The following is a 22,864-nucleotide window of genomic DNA, read 5'->3' on the forward strand; positions in this document are numbered from 1 at the left end:
GGTTCCCGTTAAGGGACCTTGGACCTAATAACGGTACCGCAATTTGCGGTACCGTTATTAGCGCCTTCCCCATTCCCATTGAGCCCTATGGGGGCTAAAATGGGAATGGGGATTGGTTTACTGAATGGGGATTTACCGGGTCCTACAGGGTCGGAATGACCCGGTAAGTCACCATTCAGCCAGACCGGACCCGGATTTGGAGGCAGCCATGGTGCTAATAGCACCATGGCTGCCTCCAAACTCGGAATGACCCCCATAGTTTAAAAAAAAACTTTATACATAAAACTAAATTTCTAAAGCATATACATAGAACAACATATGCTCACCTTAAATTCAAAATTCATACTGAATGAGGTTAAAAATAACAATATTAAAAGGAAATGATTAATATTATCCACAATATAATATTTCATTTATATTTCCATTTCCATATTTCCCTTAACGGAGGATTGTTTTATTATTTCATTATTTAGAGGTTAATCCCCACCATCAATAATATTCCTAAAAGTAGCTGCATTGGCAAAAATCTTGCAGTGCCAATCTCAATATGGATAATATACATGTACATATTTCACTAAGACAAACCCTATAAGGGCCAGGAATAAACAAAGAGCAGGAGGTGTGGAAGCAATGCAATGAGTACAACAAAAAACCCTAAAGCCATAGAACCGATCCATAGGACCCTTAAACTATGTAATTGGCAAGTTTTGTCATGATATCGTAAGGGTTAATTGTACAGCAGGATAATTATCGTACATGTCAGAATAATAAAGTAGCGAAGTTAAGATCTCATCATAACCCGCATATTTACATAGTACAGATTTTATTCTGTCCCTTGCATACACTTTTCTGTTACCTTCTGTATCCTATGTAGAGATATAAGAAGACCTAAATTATTTGTATCAATACATTGTTTCCAAAATAAATGGTGCCTGATTGTGTCAAGCTGATGGACAAATCTACTTTGGTGGGCTATATAGACTTTACCCAGTAAGGGACATTCAGTCAGAACATGCTTCGCCATCTCAAGCTGATCTTTGTTGCGACAAATACGGCAGCAGCGTTCTTGTTCTACAACTGAACGTGCCACACCCACAACAGCCAGTACTGGTAGATGGTTAATACGCAGCAGGAGATTAAATCTTCTGAAGCAGAGAGATGGACATAAGTTCAAATAGAGCTGGGCTTTCTTAAACGTGTATAGAACGTCAGATATAAATGCCATATCATATCAAACAAATGTGTAACTTTTCAATTGGCCCAAATGAAGAAAGTTTTCATTCCAATCCCAGAGATCGATATGTTTCCCCAAGGAAAGCTTCATGCTAGTATATTCATCCCCCCAATTCAGGGTCCAGCATGTGTTTATTGACTGGACATTTTGTCCACTTTCAGTTGACTTCTTGTTTTGTGTGTCATGTTTTCATGGTGGTAGTATCTGTGGATTTAGGCGGCCATCAGATGTCATTTGATGGCCTTCACCATTACAATGCCCCATGTGCAGTACTTGTCCCTGGGTATTGTGCTGACATGACAGTTGCATGGACCATCAGTTAATGTGTATGCCACCTTTGTACGTCAATGTGCCCACTGACGGCATGGACAGGACCTGTGGGGGCGGGGTGTTGTATGAAGCGTCAGTCGATGAGTGGCCATGTGTGAGTGTCCAACACAACAGTCATTAACAGTTGTTTTGGATGACACAGTCAGGCAACGGCCACTGTCATCTCATACAATACAAACTGCTACTGCACGTAATGGGGTCTGGCAATTTGCTCATGTTCTTGACATTGATACTCTATATGCATGTACTGTCACTGCTGTGTAGGCCAGCAGACAGTGGCATGTACTGTCACACGAACATGTGCCACACATGTCCACCACTCAGGATGCTCTCAGAATGAAAAACATGTGACATGACTCTAAACGTTACCAAACATTATGCAACTGCAGGCAGATGTATATGGTGTGTCTTACATGATTGGCGGAACATTTGATGCGCAAGAAATGCCACTCACCAGATATGTACTCATAGTTCTCCGGGCCTCACACGCCTTGCATCTGCTCAAGGGTGATGAATTGACTTGTGGCCAATTCATGTGTTGTTAGCTGCTCCTACTCTGGTGGCTCCCCTCCAGTGGCCAGTGCAGAAACCAGGTTGACACTAATCTTGTGCTTGGCCCTACGTGTGAGATCATTCCACTGCTTCTGAACCTGTTCAGCAGTGCACCTCTCCACACCGGCAGCATTTATCTGGTCTGCGACCCGCTTGCAATACGCCATCCATAGTGCGGGTGTATGGGAGCTCCCCGCATATTGGCACATCTCACGGTAGTGATCGGTTAGGTAGTCAATGAGGATCTGGAGTGCCTCGTCATGGAAGTGCCTCTTCCTCTGTGGACCCGTCTCCTGTGCCATGTCTTGGGTTGAAGCCTCTTCAGTCCATTCCTGGCCCGCGAGGTCCTATGTGGTGCTGCTTCACCTGTCTGGCTATGACCACATTGGCGTCCAGGTGCCAGGTCACCTGAGGCCCTCCACATCCTCATGTTTCAGGTGTAAAGGACAAATGGAAGGCACACCAAGATATTGTACTGGTCAAATTGAGTAAGGGAACAGTGTATGTGATGTGCGATGTAGATGGGTGTCCAGCAAGGCTCCAATGTACCCCATAAGCAGAAAATATTGTACACAATATGCAGTGGCACCCCTAAACTCAAAAATTGTGTATGCAACACCGGAAAGCTTCCGAAAAGCAAAGACTACTGTACACGATGTACAGAGACACCCCTAAAATCAATAATTGCATACACGATACCGGAAAGCTCCCAAAAAGCAAAAAATACTGCACGCAATAAGCGGATGCACTCCTAAAATCAATAATTACATACGCAACACACCATAGTCCTCAAAAAGTATATGTGTTACGTGTTACCTGAAGTAGACGGCTTGAGTAGCACCCCCAAATATGTATGCAATACTCATCCGCCTCCTACCTTTACATGCACAACCAGTAATGCACATTACTTGCCTTATATTACACCATCATTGCGTAACTTACACGTTAAGGGCCTTTACTCTGTTATCGGCTGCTATGGATGAGAGACGCACACCAAAGTTCCTCCTGCCTGTGAACTGCTGTTTATGCCTCCTCCAGCTCTGCTTTGCCTCACTCACTCCTAATCTGCTGCTGCCTGCCTGCGTATGAGTGCCGGCTTGCAACCAGCACTGTCCTGGAGTTCCAGATGTCCTGCCTTTGCCTGTACTCCTGTGTTGGGACTGTGACCACCCTGTCAGTACATGGGACTTCCACCTCTCTCTGCCAACACCACCACAGCACCACTGCACCTACCCAGGACCCAGGAAAGCCATACCTGCCTCAGGGGTGCCATGTCTGCCCCATCTACATTCTCTGAGGAGTGCAGCACCCCCACATTGAGGCAGAGGGCTGCCAACTTCACAACCACCGAAGTTGGCATCCTGGTGGATCGGTTCCTGGGAACCTTTAACCCAGCAACGCTGCTTGACAACGACGCAAGGCTGAAGATCTGAGATGACATCATGGCTGGCATCAACACAGAGGGGGTGGAAGACGGCACAAAGACCACGGTCCAGAAATGTTGAGACAACTACAAGGACTGTAGCCAATCCGGTTCACCCAGGTAGAGCTGTGGGTCCTTGAGAGGTTCTATCTGGACTTTCATTCCTAGATCTTGTCCTGGAGAAGTCATCTGGAAGCTGCTGGTGAGTACCCATGTGGAGCAATGCTCTACAGGGCATGTGTGGCATGCATGTTTCCAGATGCCACGTCCTGTTTGCAACTTTTGTGTGGTGTGAGATGCAGCAGTTTGCTGCCTCATGCCAATGCTGGGCATGTGTGGCGTGAGACATTGCATACTGGCATGTGCACTGGTATTGACTGATTTTTATTTTACTCAGGCACATGCTGTGTGAGATCATGGACCAAGTGCTGGCACAGTACAGATGCAGAGATGCTATTTTGTGTGTATGTAAGGGATGTACACGATGGACAACTACATGTGTGGCACACCTGACAGTGCATACGTGCAGACACATCTACTGAGTGTGACACATGTGCATGGATGTCTGTGTATATCACGTTGATGCATTGACTTCTCCTGGATAGGGATGTAACGTCTCATCCCAGTGCATTTAGAGCACACGTGTATGTGTGTACATGTAATATATGTATGTTGGCCACATTACATGTGCAATTTGTTCCCAGATATGTGTGGCAGTACATGTTGCTTGCGTGCAGGTCATGCTGTTGCATGTGCATGTTGGTGACTGTGTTTATGTGAGCAGGTGCCGTGGTGTTGGTCCCATGCCCATGGCTGCATGTCATACTTGTGTTGATTGGTCATTGATATGGTGGCGTTGCATGTTTTGGTGATGTGTTAGTGGCCACTCAACAATGTGGTTGGTTGACATGTGCATGTGTGCTAATGCAGCTGATGGTGGAGAGGCAGGGGGCTAGGATGGCCAGGGTTGCTAGGACCAGGGTAGAGGTGGTGGAGAGAAGGACTCTGAGGCGAGCTGCCATCCTGGAGGAGGCTTGCGAGGAGGATGTTGGAAAACCTGCAAGCCATGCAGGAGAGAACGGTGGCCTACCTCCATGTAGATGACGATGAATGTGATTCTGCCCTGGAGGTCGCGATGAGAGACTATTGAGCCTGCTGCATATAATTGTGTGGATTTTCTTTTTTGACTTTTGTTCATATTTGCCCTTGGACATTTTCCCCTTCCACGTAGTAGTTTTTCATAGTGTACATATTTATAATACAGATTTGAGTTTCTTGATCACACGGGTTGATGTCTCTTTGTTTATGTGCTGCATTTGGGTACTTTGGTTTTGGTATGTATTTGTTATGTGACTGTCGTGTGGGGTGGGGGCCACACTGTGGATGTGTGTGATACGTTCATCACTTGTGCAGTCGTTATTCTGTAGGGGAGTCCCTCCCGATGCGTGGCCACCCACCTACGCACATCAGCTACCACCCAGTGGATGCTCTCATGTCATGCTGCATATCTGCCACTGAAATGCTTAATTTTCACATGTGAGTGTTTTAAGACTGGCTGTACACATCATCCTTCTCTTTGCCTCACGCACTTTCAGACATCCTTCACATCAACCGAACACATGCCTGTTCAACTTGTGTTAGTTGCAGGGGCTTTGACTGCAACGCTTTCCTATCTGACTACCCTCATTCATTGATTGTTAATTGCTCCTTCGCACACACATTACATGTGACTCTGTCCTATCAGTGATGTCTTGGACTTGTGTCCTCCTAGGTCATTCACCTGCGGCACTTTGAGACCATTGCAATGGCACATGGGCACAATGATACGGCACATTGCATTACATTGCTTTACTATGGCACATGTACATGGTGTGCTCACAGTGTATCTAGTGCTACATTCTGCTGTCCTGTTGCTGTGCAATTGGTTCTGATGAATCAGGGAGTCCTATAATGAGCTACGGACATGGATTCTGTATCAGTGCCCCCAGTTGTTCAGTGTAGGGGTGGATATGTGGTCGGTGAGCTTCATGTTGGTGGCAGGCCAGTGAAGTTGAGGTATGTTGTTGGTCAACATTGGACTGGTGGGTTGTTATGTGGTAGGGCCAGGCTGGGGTCGTGTTGGTGATGAGGTAGGCTGGTGGGTGGTGTCAGGACCTGAGGAGCTGCCTGGGGGTGGTGTCGGAGGTGAGGGGGGCTGGTGGGTGGTGTCGAGACCTGAGAGGCTGCATGGGGGTGGTGTCGGAGGTGAGGGGGGCTTGTGGGTGGTGTCAGGACCTGAGGGTCTGCCTGGGGGTGGTATCAGAGGTGAGAGGTGCTGGGGGGTGGTGTCTTGGCTTGAGGGGGCTGCTGTGCAGTAGGGGTGTGTTGGGAGTAGGGTGAAGGGTTCACAGCATTGCAGCGGTGCCGCGGTTACTTACATGGGACCTCACACAGATTGGTAGGGGTGCAGCCATTACCTACGGGGGCGCTCGGGCAGGATTGCAGGAGTGCACCCGCTGTTTACAGGAGACCTCGCGCAGATTGTCTGGGGTGTAGCCATTACTTACTGGGGTACTCGAGCAGGATTGCAGGGGTGCCTCCATTAGTTACGTGAGACCTTGCACAGATTGACAGGGGTGCAGCTGTTAGTTACGTGGGACCTCACACAGATTGGCAGGAGTGCAGCCGTTACTTACAGAGGTGCTCAAACAGGATCGCAAAGGTGTAGCCTTTAGTTACATGGGACCTCACACAGATTGAAAGGGGTGCAGGCATTAGTTACGTGCGACCTTGCTCAGAATTGGCAGGGGTGCAGCGTTACTTATGGGGGATCTCACACAGTGTCAACAGGATGCTGGATGTTGAGTCAGTGGTGGATGCAGAGGCTTGCAGAATGGTTGGTGTATGGCTATGGCTTTGGTTTGTGGGGCGTGTTGTGGGCGTTCCTGCAACAGCTCAGTTTCCTTTGCGTGTCAGGCTGAAATGTGCATTTGAAACCATGAATACATGAGCACGCATTCAAAACTTTGCGCGTAGGACTGCGCAGAGTCGTTCTCGGCACGCACACTTTGTAGGCTCAGGTATACAGTCTTTATATCGAAAATGATATACCGAATCGCTTATATATCTAAACTTATACCTTGAAAACCCTTATATCAAATATATTCATGGTGGGGTAAAGGGTTAATTTTTGGGGGGGGGGTCGGGTGGGTTTTTTTAGGGGTCGGAAACAGGAGATTCGGGGGACCTACAAAAAATAAATAGGGAAAAAAAAATAATCGATATTCAGGTTTTCAAGGTATGCTGTTTCGATATGTATGGGATTCGGTATATAATACTCGGTATAAAGACATGTAACCGTAGGATCAATGCACACTTTTCCATGAATCGTGCCCATAGTGTATATGGTTAGTTTACTATGAAAGGCTAGCTTATTATGTAATGTGGTTTGCTTCCAAGGCATTGCTATAAATAAAGTATTATTTAAGCACATGAAATGCAAAGAAAAATCTTAATAAATATCTATATCAGCTATACCTTGGAAGATGTGCTGAGTTGCTTAAATTGTGCACATCCCGGTTTCACCATTTAACCAAAGTGTGTGATACTGGGCAAAGAATGTAATCACACTGGGCCTCATTATGAGTCACCCGGTATGGAAATAACGGTGGCGGTGAATCCGCCGCCACCGTTGTTTACATACCGGGTGATCTCGAGTTCTGCAGGCGGAGGTGTCATTCCCGCCAGGCGGGTTTTACACCTGGTGGGTTTAACACCACCCGCCTGCAGGCAGACGTGGAAACACCGGCACCATCACGAGATGGTGCCTGTGTTTCCACTTCCCCATTCCCATAGAGTCCTCTGGGACTCTATGGGAATGGGGATTTACCGAATTCCGTCTCCGGAATTCCCAGGTCACCGGGGTCGTAATGCCCTGGTAATTCCAGGAATTACAGAGGCGGAATGGTAATACGAGTCCGGCGGTAACCTGCCGGAATTTCAGGCACGGTTACCGCCGGACCCGTAATGAGGCCTACTGTGTTTTAGTTGCAGCTCTGTAGGTTATTCGGATTCACTACATAACTTATGTTACAATATCATGCTATTTATTAAAAAAAGTCTAATGACTATAGAGTTGCACCATATATATAAATAGTGCAATTTAGATATTTTGCACCACAAAGTTATTTGCCTCTTGGCTTACTTATGGCAAAGTCACTTTCATGATGCCTCCAAGTATCAAAGACTGATGATGCTCCTTGCAATGTCTTTTCTCTGAAGTATCATCTGTTTGTGTAGAGCTTTAATAGATGACTTTCCTGCATATGTAGTGCTCCTGCAATTTTATGCTTTTTGTTATGTCTTAAATTGGCATCTGCCACTAATGTTACCAAAAAGAGTTGATTGGGGCAGGGGTGGGCATTTTGGTGGGCGAATAAAGACCATATGGAATTGCGTGCACTGCATTTGGGGGTTAAAGTAGTAGGACATTTTTCGTGGCTCCCACGTTGCCCCCCCCCCACACACACACATACACATACACACACTCTTGCAATGCTGAACAATCCCCTGACCAGTGTCTGAAATTGTTGCAATTCTCTAATGGTTTCTTACACGCGTGGTAAAGCGCTGCAAGCACTTCTGGATACCAGCACTGCCCTAAATCTTTTTTGTGCTAAATTCTCTTTTGAAACATTCGATGGAAATATTGGTGTTGCGCCTACGCGCTGTACTTGCATCTTTCACACATTTCTGTTTATATTATGCAGACATTCTGATAGTGTAACCATGGGCTCTTTTTAAGGCTGGCCGGCTCCCATATTAGCATCTGCTGCTTGAATGTTGGGGCTTAGTCTTTGACACATTATAGAAGATCAACATTCTATCACCGCCCAATTGGTTCCACTGACGTACAGGCCTGAGCCGAATTAGACATGCTTAACAAGAATAAGGGGTCATATGTAAAAGTGCGGATTCCAGGATTTTCACAATTTGCCAGGTGGAATTGGGGAGCAGGATGGAATGTACTTGTCCGAGTATTGTACCAGTTCCACGTGATAAATGCCTCTGCATTGGTACCAGCATGTATTTTCATTGCGGCACCCATTAAGCCTCGTCCAAACATGTGATACTGCCAGGCCAATCCGGATCATTGCAACTATACAGAAGTCCAATCAGAAGAAAGTCGTTCTTCTTTTCATGCTGTTACGCACTCCGCTTCTGACCTGTGAGATGGGCCCTCTGGTGGTTGTGGTTGGGGGCGGTGTGTTTCGCCTTCACAGGCGTTTTAGGGAGGTAGGTTTAATGGCAGAATGTGTCTTTGAGGTTCATTATTTGTTGCACTCTGAGCGTAACTGAAGGTCTTTCTTAGGATCCTTTTGAAGGATCCAAACTTGCTGAGGGGTCGTGTATGAGAGCATGGTATGAATATCGTTTCCAAGACTTTCTGTTTGTACGCCCCAGAGAGCAAGGCTGTTTTAGATAAAAGGACCCTTGCCCACGCCAACAAGTGGCTTTGTTCTTTGGGTCACAGTCTGTTGTTCAGTTTCACCTTTCCTGGAAAGGCGTTTTTTCACTTAGCGGATTATATGTGGCCCTTTTTTGCCTTTCCTCTGCCTGGTAGGAAGGCTGATGACCCTAGAGAGGAGAGGGGAACTCGGGAGCAGATCGCTAGAGATGAGAAGGAGTCGGCAATTGAAAAGGAAGCTTGGAAGAGCCAGTGCATCTCTTTTTTGAATTCCGCCCATTCCAGGCAGCTTTCCCAGGAGACACAAGAATTGCTTCTAAAGGAGGCCCTGGAGAGGATTGCTCCGCACCCGAGGGGTTCCATCAGCACCATATCTTTGGCAAAAAGTATGATAAAGGGTTTTTAACAGTCCTACATTTTAGGAAATTAATTTCTCTGTGTTTTATCAGAACTTTAAGTTGGAGGTGACTGCTACATTAAAAGATGTATTGAGTCCAGGAGACTGACTCGCGAGATTGGATCTCAAAGATCTCAAAGACGCCTATTTCATGGTCCCAATATTTAAATAAGACGAGGAATCGTTACTATTTTTCGGGTCTTCCTCTCGGTCTTTCCTGGGCCTCTTGGTGTTTCACCAAATTACACAGACCAGTGGCAGAGTTCCTCAGAGCCAGGGGTATCAGGCTTGTGCTTTGCGTAGATGATATCCTAACCATGAGCAAATCAGCTCTGCTCACCCTCGGTTATGCTCAGCTTCTTGGCGGGAACTCCAGCCCTGGGGCTCATCATCAATTTTCAGAAGTCCGATCTGGCTCCGTCGCAGAAGAGGCAGTTTTGGGGATTTGTGATAGACAAAAGGGCGACCGTCCCAGCTTATCTCAAGAAAAGTTAGTGTCAGTCAGAAGGGAGATGAGAAGGGCAGTTCACTTATTAGCCATTTCAGTGGGGCATCTGGCCCGATTAACAGGGCTTCTCTCCTCTTCCTTTCAGGCCAAATTCCCAGTCCATATCCCCTACAGGGTGTTACAGTGGCTCAACGTTCAGGCCCTTTATCATGAGCTAGACTATTCAACTGGGTCCCATTTTCCACAGAGACAAGAGAAGAGTGTTAATACTCACGAGTAGGCCTTCTGTTAATACTCAGGAGGTGGGCTGTGGACTGTCAGGGTATCGGGTAATGACCATGAGGAGATTTTCAAATGATTCTTCCTCGATAAGCACTATCATATGGCCTCCTCGAGGAGGGCGACCTTTCTAATGAGGCACTGCCCTGTACATTAAGTTATACAGACAGGGCTGCGATTCAGATGAAAGAGCAAGAAATATCACCACGTATACGCCAGGCTGCAAAGAAATAAGACAGGTTTTAGTACAAATCTACTTGAAAGAAGAAAATCTACACATTTTGGGAAGGCACTAACCAGTATAGTACTGAACGTTAGCCTAAATAATAGTAGAGGAAGTCTGGTGGTGAAAAACTCAAGGTTTGATTCCAAAGTGGTAAACGTAGGAGTCTTGAGGAGTACAATGAGAGAGCACACAACTGGAGAAAGAGTACTGGATGCGAAAGGAAACAAGGGTTAGTGATGTTGATAGAGACCTACCCCCGGGAGGAACGAGGACGCACTGACAACAGTCCTATTGCACTGTTGCATAAACTGCATAGCGTCCAAAGCTCTGTGAACAACGCTGGTTCAAAGAGATGAGGGCAATTCGGCTGTTCCACACTCCCAAACAGGAAACACCAGTTCTTAAATGTCAAACAAACACAAGTACAGATTTTGAGGCGATCTGAGATACAACCCTTTTAACAGAAGCAGAGTTCGTAAACCAGGATAGACCAAAGAAAGGTAGCTGCATAATCCACAGAGTAGTCAGGAAGAAGAGCCAGGCGTCGATAACGGAGATCAAAACGGCAGTAATTCAAGGTTAGAACGCAAGGGAACTTACTTTAATTAGAAGCACAAACACAATGGAGGTTTGGTTCTTTATGCTTCCGCTGGCTGTGTTGGTAGTACATGCTTAGGTACCATTGTGAGTCGGATTGCCTTGACAACATGGGTTAGTCTCTGGCTTGAACGTGCTGTAATCAGGGTTGGTAGAGGCACCATCAGGGGTGCAGGCAGGACAGCAAAGGTGTATGCAGTTTGCATAGCGAGCAGTGGGTTTGCCCGTGAATCGTGACAAAGAGTTACTTTGGTGGGTGGCTCATTTAGAAGCACAGATCGGAAGGGCAGTCTTCGCAACTTCCCCCAGACTTCATTTGAAATCCGATGCAAGTCAGAGGAGTTGGAGGCACCAGGTGTGACACAACCATCACTGGAGGCCTATGGTCTCTTCAGGAGTCGTTCTGGCACAGAAATTGTTTGGGATACTTGCTGGTTCTATTGCAATGAGGTGCTTTGCAGACTGGTTCTCCAACTGTGTGGTGCGTCTGCTAATGGATGCAGTGCAGCAGTTTGAAACATCCACAAACTGGGAAGGACTCCCTTCCCTGTTGAATCTGCCTGTAATTCTTTCGGACTTAGGCGTTTGGTTTCTCATCAAGATTCAGACAGCGTACTTACCGGGGTCTCTAAACTTGGTGGATAACTGGTGCTACGACACTGGACAGATTGGAGTGAGTGGAAGCTTCCTTGCACATTATTTCTTCGACTTCAAAGACAATCAGGTCCACAGTAGAGGCTGGATCTCTTTGAATCCCATCTAAAGTTTTGGGAGTTGTTAATTCGGAGGCTGAACCCTTTCGATAGTGCAGTAGAGACATTCTTCACGCAGTGGTAAACAACGAGTGGTCATTATGATAGCACACACTCTACCTTAGGCACAATTACAGGGCACACAGTTGGTACTGGTTGCTCTTGAAAAGGTCTACCAAGAGCATGTTTCTGCTTCCGGTAATCACAGAGCATCTCTTGGACCCTCACCTTCCACCCTACCTGATGGTTCCTGGTGGGTTTATCCAGCTAATTTGCTGGCTGGTTTCCCAAGGGCACTTTGGAGAGAGCTTGCTCTCTTATCAGGCAATCCTGTGCCTACAGTCCAGTTAAAGTACATGCTGCAGCCTGGCGAGTAAGGGTTTGCCGGTGCATTCAGAAGGGTCTGTATCCCTTTAATGTTGGATTAACTTAGTGCTATGTTTTTTGGCTGCATTAACATCTAAAATATGTTACTGCACGTAAATATGAAGAAGTCTGCTATATCACTAATAGCGAACCAGGGATAGCACCCCTAAATTATTCTGACTAGGTTGAAACAGGGTAGTACATTACAGTAATTCCAACAAAACAACCCTAAGTCATAAAAAGCGGTCAACCCTAAGAAGTGTCTGGGTGGAAAGAATGTCCCTCAACACTGCATAGCTTTGTTAACTGGATATCATCCAAAATGTTAAAATGCTTTATTACAAAAATATATAAAATCTCTTCCACATGTAAAACACATACAGACCAATGTAACAAAATACATGCAGAAAATGGTACCAAACTAAATTAATCAACAAACATGTGCAAAGTAAGCAAACTAACAAGCTCAATTGCCTAAGTGTACTCAAGCCCCCATGAATATGCCTCGTTGTGACATTGGGCCTCATTACGCGTCCAGCGGTAACCGAGGCGGTAAAACCGCCTGGTGACCGCCTGACTCGTATTACCATTCCGCCTCCATGATTCCCGGAATTACCGGGGCATTACAACCCCGGTTTTCCGGGAATCACGGAGGCGGAATGGTGTTAATCCCCATTCCCGTTGAGTCCTATGGGACTCAACGGGAATGGGGATCATGGAAACACCGGCAGCATCTCGTAATGCTGCCGGTGTTTCCTCGTCCGCCTGCAGGAGGGCGGTGTTAAACCCGCCAGGTCAGACCTGGCGGGAACATCACCTCCCGCCTGCAGGAGTTGTGATCGCCCGGCATGGAAACAACGGTGGCGGCGGGTTTACCGCCACCTTTGTTTCCATACCGGCAGATTTGTAATGAGGCCAATTGTTTTCTTCAATTTGTTGTTTTCCAATACATTGGTCCAGTGAATTGCTGATAATTCATAAAGTACTAGGTGAAGACCTCCCAACAAACGCCCTACATGTTTCAGTCCCACAAGGTAGATGGGGGATTTTCGTCAGGAGCTACAGAGATTTTACTGGTGCGTAGTACCTATGATCGGCACTTTTGCTGACAGACCTACCTGTTCAGTAAGGAGGAACAATAGGAATCGGCAACACCTCTAATTCCATCTACCAGCCTTCAGTTTACTCAGGGACATTACCCACTGGTTATAACAATCCTTGTAAAGTGATGTATCGACCTATGAAGGGAACGAAAGCCACGTGTGCAGGTATAACAGTTAACTGTCTCTTGTTGGGATACAAGAAAAAACTCTGCTGTTTAGCCGTCTTATATTCGCTATTGTTAAATGCTGATAGAGTGAACGCCTGCTCAGCTGTAGTGGTTAAACTGAGAGGCATAGAGAGAACAGGATGATTATCTGGCTCTTGTTAAAATAGGAGACAATATTGGGCCTCATTACAAGTTTGGCGGTCTGGAAATAATGGTCCCGGTAGCAACGTACAGGCACCCTCTCCAGACTGCCAAATTGAGAGTTTGCTGGTAGGGGCACGAAACTCCCGGCAGGCCTGATCTGCTGGAAGTTCAGGCCCTACCAGCAGTGTTTTCACTGAAGCACAGGCACCGTTAGCAACGGTGCTGGTGCTTCAGTGTCCCCATTTCTGTCGAGTTCTATGGGACTGTGTGGGAATGGGGATTTACTGTTCCACCGCTGCTTATGATATCTCGATAGCACCGAGATGTCATGCTGCAGAAACAGTGTAATGGGGTTGGCGGTAGCACGCCGCCTACCGGCAGGTATTACTACCGACCTCGTAATGTGGCCCAATGGCTCTGATGTTCGCCGTCTTGTGCCGAAAATAGTAGCGGTCTGCTATATCAACCAGACATTTATTAGTTGGTGGTTCTTCGTTAGAGAAACACCCTCTAGTTTAAAGATTGCTGGATGACATGTTAACCATGTGCTATCCATTATCAGGGGCTGGGTTGTCAATAGGGATTTGTCCCTGCAGGGCCTGGAGGCAAAACTGGTGATGTTAATGTGTTTGGAGGGTGGCAGATGTCAGGGCTCTGCATCTTCCAGGTAGATTTTGTTTTTCCAAAGAGAGTCAGGTTTCATGTACAAGTCAGGTTCATAGGTTATTCCCTTTTCCTGTTTTGATGATTTTCGGCATCTTGGTGTGGTCCAGTGTTTGCAAGCCTGTGAAGTCAGGGCAGTAGGCCTACGAAGGTCCTCTGACCAGCTGTTTACCTCCTTTCATAAGCCTTATATCCCAGTCTTTTCCCCCAACTTCGGCTACATGGTTAATGATAGGACATTTCATCAATTTTATTGTAAAGCCTTTGGGAGCACTCTGCAGTTTGTTTTGGACAGGCTTTGAGCGTGCATAGGAGGAGACATCTGTGCCATGCCACAGAGTTTCAGGATTATTCCAAGCATTGTGGAGGCAAGACCAGATTTTATTAATGCAATAGAGAAGAGTATTATACACCCATTGTTGCCCACTCAGACTTTTGTTAGGGTGGTCTCCAGAGGTCCTAGTCTTCAGCGGTGGATATTCGCATTCCTAGCATTCTTCTACGTGCTGCGACAGGGGAGACTGATGGGTTTGCTTTGGGAGAGAGGAAAGTTTTTCTTATGATTGGACTTGTTGTTATGCTGGAGCAAAAACATGGCACTGGTGCGCAGTGTATTCTGGGGGCACTCAGAGCCATAATGGATATTTACTCCATGCCTCAGTGAAAAGCTGTACTTACTTTGCTGAGAGCTGAATTTACTTTGCTTAAGAAAACATGCTTTCCAAACCTGGTATGCAGTCAAGGACATTCTGCTGGGAAAGCTGGTTTTGTTATGTCTTGTTATGAGTTAAGGGACTGTTTTCCGTGGCGTTTGTTCTTAGGAGAGGGAAGCGCTTTGCTCCTTGAGGTTACTGTCAGTTGACCCAGCTGGCAACGAACGGTTACCCATCAATGCGCAAGTGCATTGTCAGAAGGTTCGAGAAATTACCACCCCTTTTTGAGGAGTGCATATATGCGGAACACCTCAACGGTCAGGCGGGACAAGTACAAAGACCTCAGTTGGAAGGGGGACGCCTTTGTCCAGCATACCTGTGGGCTGTTGTGCTCTCGGCCGGCTGTTACCGGGGTCTTCCAGCCGCTTCTAGCGAGATGAGGGATTCAGTTACGCCCACGGTGATGTATTTTCTTTTGAATTCTCTGTCTTTTCTGTGATTTATTTCTGTGTTATCACTTGCTGCTTCCAAGCTTTGAATAAATAGCCGTATAAGTGCTCATTATTTTCTGAGCGTGCGTGTGGTTGTAAGTCATTGCGTCGTCTACCTGCGTTCAAAGTATTGGCTCTGCAATTGCGCTGGTGATTAATGACTGTCCGTGCACTCTGGGTGAGCAATACACTTGTGTATAGTCGCAGTCCTGTGGATCGGTCAGAGGTTATCACATGGTTGGAGACGGATTTCAGGGTGTTGTCCCTTTGTTTTAATTCCCAATGCTTTGTGGAGAAAATAAAGAGAAGATGATGGAGGTCATTATGACCCAGGCGGCAAGTATCTGATATTACCGCCATGGCGTAATGAACGTTTACGACGTGGATCGATGGCGGAAAGAGCGTCACATTCCGACCCATCGCGCACGAGCATTACGCCATGGCAGTAATGTAAATTACGCCATGGCGGAAACGGCCCCTACCGGCATCGTACGCCGCGCAAGGTGCACTACAGCCACCCATCTTAGCGGCGACCGTAGTGAGCGGACACCGTAGTTAGCGGTGACCGTAATTAGCGGTCACCGTAAATAAGCAGAACCGGAAGTAGCGTCATCGCGGCAGAACGGGAAACAGCACGGCGGCCATCTTGAAAAACACAATCCATTGCCATCCTCCCCAACCATACCAGATCCAACCCTGAGACCTGTCCCAACCCATCACCCACCCAATTACCTACATAAAAATGCCCAAAGTTGTGAAGAAGGCATGCGATCGGCAGCGCCAGGACCGATTTTCTCGGGAGGAACTGACCATGCTCGCTGAGACTCTTCAGGACAATGCTGCCGTAGTATTTTCTACGCAAATGACCAGGCCGGCAATAGCCAAAAAGAAGGCCATATGGTCCCCGGTGGCAGAGCGTGTCAGTGTGGTGGGGACCGTACCCCGCAAACCACAGCAGTGCAGGAAGCGGTGGGATGACCTGAGGCTCCGCGTCAGAAGCATCATCTCCGCTAATCGCAACCTGGGCCTGGCTACTGGGGGAGGATCTGACTCCCCAATCAAACTCCAACCATGGGAGGAAATATGTGCCAGCACAATAGGCATGGAAGGCATTGAAGGTGTAGGAGGGATGGAAAGAGGAGCGCCGACATCAGGCGATGAAGGTAGGTGCCTCAAATCAAGACATACTATAGTCACTGAAGTCCATTCATGTGTAGCACAATGTTGCCCTAGAGTGTAAATGCAGCACATCAGCTGGACACTGCCCACAGCCACATGCGACCTCCACCCTGTATACATGTAGCATGCACACCCTAACTGCAGGCACTCACATACCTCCATCCTTATTCCACACAAAAAGGAGACAACCTGCATGCCCCTGCCTCAAATGTGCCTCATCTAGTGACCAAAATCATGTCAATCATTGCCATTCCAATGTCCGCAGACCCATCAATAATGCTCTCCCTCCTTTGCTCCACCACAGGCTCAGAATCCAACCCCGAGGATGAGGACACACATGCCACAAAAAAAGCCAAGAGGGCCAAGACCACCGTGCACAGACCCTCCACCTCAGCTGCAGTGAGCCAGACCCCGCAGCAGGCAAAATCCTCTGCCAGCACACACGACGGGCCACCGACAGGCACCCCAGCAGGCAGCAGGCCAGCAGCAGCAGCACCACACATCCCCACATTGTCCACCATCGAAGGCACCACTTCTGCAGGCAGCAGCAACATAGGGGAAACAGCTGCCATTGCAGCATGCTCTGACTCCAATACAGAGGAGCCCGATGTTGGACGCCCCACTGACCTGCCTCATTCCCCCTGTTTGTCCCATACCAGCCCCCATGAGGATCCCACACAGGGGCACCCAGAGGAAGAGGACTGGCCATCCACCCCATGCCCCGCTGAAAGTCCACAGGAGGGGAGCAGCCCCTCCGTGACACCACCTGCAATGGGCATGGCCCAGCAGAGGCAACAGTCCCTTGAGGATGTCATTGCACGTCAACAACAGCTGTCCACGCTCCTCAATGAGCATGCTGCGGAATGTGGGGTGGCTAGGGCAGCCATAGAACAATCTACGGAGACCCTAAGGTCCGAAATTGAGCGGAGCACGGAGACCCTGAGGGCTGCAATGCAGTCCACCTCAAGGGGCATTTGTGGGGAACTTGCCGCCATGCGCCGTGTGCTCTCAGAGCTGTCCCACACCCTTCAGGACATGTATGCACGTGAGCAGCCAGGGACATCCTCCACTGCCAGTTCTGCCCAAAGCAGCCCCGTCCGACGATCAGGACGGAAACTGCGCTCCACAGGCAGGGGTGCCCCGGGGGCCGGGAGAGGGGGCTTGCATTAGCGTGTGCCCACTGTTACAGGCATCTTTAGCCACTCACAGGGTGTGTGTTGGGTTGTTCAGGGGGGAGGGGGTGTGTTGGGGTGTTCAGGGGGGAGGGGGGTGGGGGTGTGTTGGGGTGTTCAGGGGGAGGTGGGAGGGGGTGTGTCACAACAATTTACAATTGAAATACACATTTTCCTTTTTCCCAAATCAAATGTGTGGACATTTTCATTGCGTATGTGTGCTTTATTGGTGTACAGTCCACAGTGTGCATGACCCAGAGACACACAGTGCCCCAAGTGCCGTCTCCATGTGATACACACCAGCCGTGTGTGCTAGAAGCATTGGTTGATGATATTTCACGCCCCTCCTGTGCATCGCCTCCTCCATGAAGTGCAGTCCCATCTGCACCCTCCTCATCCTCATCGTCAGGTGGTTGCAGTTCTGCGTCAGGGGGCAGGGGCACATTTCGTCTGACGCACATATTGTGTAGCATGACACATGCCATGACCATCTTTGCCACCTTCTCATGGCGGTACAGGAGTCCCCTGCCAGACCTGCTGAGGCAGCGAAACCGTGCCTTCAAGAGGCCGAATGCCTGCTCAATGACCACACGGGTACGTGTATGTGCACGGTTGAAGTCCTCCTCGTGCTGGTTCTGTGGGTTCCGGACTGGTGTAAGGAGCCACCTCTTCAGGGGATAGCCTGCATCACCTGTATGTGGGCGAGAATGTATGTGTCAGTCATGACGTCTAATTCAGAACATGATGTGCCACCACGGCTTGCATCCAACTGTTACTTTGGACCACTTCTAAATGCACTAATAGATTCACACTATGCGACCGGTATATGCTCATGGCTCTCATGGCCTGTTTTGCATGCCATCAACCAATGTATGCAGAGGGGTCGAGTGCCTTGTGAGTGCCCATCCACTGTGTTTGTTCATGCCGTTTGTTTTGGTGGCCTGGCACGTGTCCTGTAATGTCAATGCTCACATCATTGCAACATTGCTGTCGGCCTCATCATGACCCCAGTGAGCAATACTGATGTTGATAGGGACATTTTGGGGGCCTTGCTGTCTGTGTAATGGTGTGTTGATGTTTCTGTCCGTCATGTGCCTCCTTCGTGCGCAGTTATGGGGGACAGGCCTTTCGGTTGATGGTGTTTGGTGACGTGCATGTAGGTGCATTTCGTTGTAGTCAATGTGGTCTGAATTGGTACAATGCACTTGCAGATGGTTGTGTCATGGTTGGGACACGACCTCATTCACATGGTAGGGCTGCATACATCATGTATTGGGTTTACTGGTGTTGGGTGAAGTTTGGGTTGCTTTAGGGTATGATCTGGCTCCGTTGTCTCTGCTACTCACAGCCAGGTGGAGTATGCATCATTCCCCTCCCCCCTTTCAGCCCGGTGGAGTATGCATCATTCCCCCCCCCTTTCAGCCAGGTGGAGTATGCATCACCCCCCCCCTTTCAGCCCGGTGGAGTATGCATCATTCCCCCCTTTCAGCCAGGTGGAGTATGCATCATTCCCCCCCCTTTCAGCCCGGTGGAGTATGCATCATCCCCCCCCTTTCAGCCAGGTGGACTATGCATCATTCCCCCCCCCTTTCAGCCCGATGGAGTATGCATCATTCCCCCTCCCCTTTCAGCCAGGTGGAGTATGCATCATCCCCCCTTTCAGCCAGGTGGAGTATGAATCACCCCCCCCCCTTTCAGCCCAGTGGAGTATGCATCATCCCCCCCCCTTTCAGCCAGGTGGAGTATGCATTGGTACGTCGTTCACCTACCCACTTCACATTTCCATGTTCATGACATTAGACTCACCGAGTAGCCAGGATCTTGGGCCTGCATGTCACTCCATGTAGCGTGGTATTGTGGAGTTCCTCAGGACCATTGAATCATGGGTTGCTCTGGGGAATCGGGCACAACAATGTGTGATGATCCTGTTGGAGTCACAGACCATTTGCACGTTGATTGAGTGGAATTGTTTCCGGTTGCGGTATGGTACCTCCATGGCATGTGGAACCACCAATTCCACATGGGTGCAGTCAATGGCACCAATGCAACCAGGTATGCCGGCTAGTGCATGGAAACCCACTTTGGTGTTTGCAATCTCCTGGGCAGTCCGTGGTAATGAGATGTGCTCGTCTGTGTGCTTGAGGAGGGCATCGAGCACTTGGATAAGTGTTCGTGAGAATAATGGTTGTGAAATGCCATGCAAGTGCCCCACTGTGTGCTGGTAGGTGCCTGTGGCCAGGAAGTGGAGTACAGACACTACCTTCAGTAGGGGTGGGATGGCGGTTGGTGTTTCTATCATGCTGACGATGTCGTTGTGTGTCATGTCTACGATGGCGGTGATGGTGTCCTGGTCCAAACGGCACAGGGTGTGGATCTGCTCAGCAGTGAGGTTGAATGGACTGGCTCTGATGCGTGGGATTGGGGCCTGCCTGCGTGGTGGCACTGGCTGTGCTTGTGGGGCTTGCTGGCCCTGCCTTGCCCTCCTTCTCCTCCTGCGTCTCCTCTGTGCTGCCTGTTGTTGTTGTTGTTGTTGTTGTAGCACTTGCATTGCTATCAGGTCCTCCAGCCCCAACATTGCTAGTCCTATTGGTATCATTGTGGAGTGTGACTGGGTGTGGGAAGGGGTGGGGTGTGCTCTTTTTGTACTTCCTGAGTCTGTGTTGCCTCCACCTGTGCTGTTTCTGTGCACCTGTGGCAGCTGGATTCACTTTACATGGCCATTTACGGTTGGTTCGCGATGGCGTAATTAGCACCATGGCGGTAAGGTACTTAACGGGCTGGGTGATGGCGTTAGGTGCATGTCCGCTTGGGTCGGCATTCGCGTACCTTTCCGCTATGCCGGTAATTACGGTGTGGGAGGTTGCGTGTGCGCGTCCTTGGAGCAGTTAGCGGCAGCGTTAACTACGATGCCGCTAATGGCATCGTAGTTAACGGTCACGGGTCATAATCGGACCTAGCGGAAAACGATGGCAGTAATCATTTACCGCCATCGTTTTTCACTTAGCGCCAGGGTCGTAATGAGGGCAGATGTATGATACTCATCATGGTGCCGTTAGTAGAATCCTGACTCTCCATCACAATGCTAGAGATAATCGGTATTACCCAAATTGACCTTTTACAATTGACCTTTTGTCCTTTTTGACCTATTAATCAATGTCCTTACCTTCTGCACAATTGACCTTTCAATGGCACATACCTGTTTCTTTGTTCTTTCTTACCCTTTGCACTGTTGATCTTTCTTCTGCACATTCCTATTTTCTTTCTCTTCGTCTGCTTCATACTGTTTTTCTTGTTTGCATTTTCTGTGTTTTTTTGGAATAACAAACATCAATCATTTTGAAATCTGTAATATTTTATTTATCACTTTACAGTTCTAGTAACTTAACCATTCAACAATTTGTGTTTCAAACTAATGCTTTCTGACGTTTATAGTCCATAACTTTGCTGTGATGTCATGAATTCAACTTCCAGAAACATTACATGTCTTCAGGGCACTTTTATAATGTTATGAAAGTAATTGCACAGGCCATGCTGGTTAAATAGTTCGACATGCTAAAGGATGTACATTTTTCAGCAATTTCTTTGAATTTTTTACATTTTGCACCCCTTTAAGGGTTATTTTTTGCATATTCATACCACTCAATGGCCCTCATTAGGACTCCGGCGCTAAACGATGGTGCTATTGGCACCATGGTCCATGCCGGAGTCCGCCATGGACAAAGGGGGAATTACCACCCCATTCCAAGGTTGGCGGGCGGTAATTCCCCCTTTCTCCATGGCCCTTCCCCTTTCCCATTTTTGCCCCATAGGGCTCAATGGGAATGGGGAAGGCGGCAATTAAGGTAACGCAAATTGCGGTACCGTAATTGCCATCAAGGTCCCTTTGTGGGTCTCTACTTTAACGGCTGGTCCAGACCAGCCGTTCAGGTCGGGAGCCACAAAGGGACCTCGTACTAAGGCGTTAAGGGGTTAACGGCACCGCAGCCTTTTACTGCGCCGTTAACCCCTTAACGCCTGGGTCGTAATGAGGCCCAATGTCTGAATTATTGTATTTTCCTGCATCCCCTGTTCTGTTTGTAACACGCTAAGGAACTTCCATAATGTGCATTTTGCATGCCATGTTGCAACATTTAGGCCATTATGCCAACCTTCCAGTTTGTTGTTCGTTTTGGGGGGCTCATTCAATACAATATTGCATCATAACAATTCCCGTAGTCTAATCTGAGTTCTGGTACTTTGCGTCCAAAACGGGTCTGGGCTCCCAGCCATGTTTCTTCATAGTAATTAAGGAAGTCGACCATTTCTGTTTCATGTGTTTGATAATGTGTATCATTTACTAATGTGGCGTATCCTGCAAGCACTATTTTTTTTACTCTTAGATACGCATGCAATTTAACCATTCTTATAAATATACTTAACGTTGTGTGCTTGCTATTCAATGCGCTAAGTGTTACGTGTATTTACATTGAAACTATCTAAACAAACAGTTTTTATCTCGATCAGTTTTTATCTCTATCAGTTTTCCCGCGAGCTGTTCACTCGCGATCAATTGTGATTCGTGCAATTCGTATACATCCCAGATAATCGACATTGGTGTCCACTTTATCTCACTCAGAACCATAAACGGAAGCCAACCAGTCCCCATTTTATCTCACTCAGAAAATAAATCGAACATGGCCAAAGCCAACAGTTTTGATTTTTGAGTAGGCATGCAATAGGCATTTGCTGGGCACGGCCATTACTGTACTATATGCACATAAGATGACAACAGCGAGAAAATGATGTGACTACTTGGGCATATGAAAGCAGTACCGGGCAATCTAATATCCATGCACAAGCCAAAACTGTTGCATTTGCCAATGCTTGTTTTTCCAGGACTTCGGAGCAAGGAACATATATCAATCAAGTGGCTGAAGGCACCCTTGGCTAAGAGACTTTTATTACACCCGCAGCACATTTACAGCTGCAAATAAACCATGAATAAAGCATGAACTCTCAGAGAACAGCATTGAAATAGCAGAAGCAAGCCAAGGTGTGATAGTATCACTTGCTAGAGATATCTTAAAAGACCCCAGGAGGATGTGTTTTAGGCAAAGATGGGCAGGTAGTGATTGGGAATGGCTGTAGGGATTAGCTTGGTCGTGGACAGTGAATGGTCAACCAAACAACACCTGCAATCTGTGTGTGCCTTTTCACAGGTCATCTCTTTCCTTTCGGTACTATAATAATGTCTGTTTATAGG

This window comes from Ambystoma mexicanum, chromosome 1p (assembly GCF_040938575.1).
Source record: "Ambystoma mexicanum isolate Mex_15411 chromosome 1p, UKY_AmexF1_1, whole genome shotgun sequence".
Taxonomy (NCBI): Eukaryota; Metazoa; Chordata; class Amphibia; order Caudata; family Ambystomatidae; genus Ambystoma; species Ambystoma mexicanum.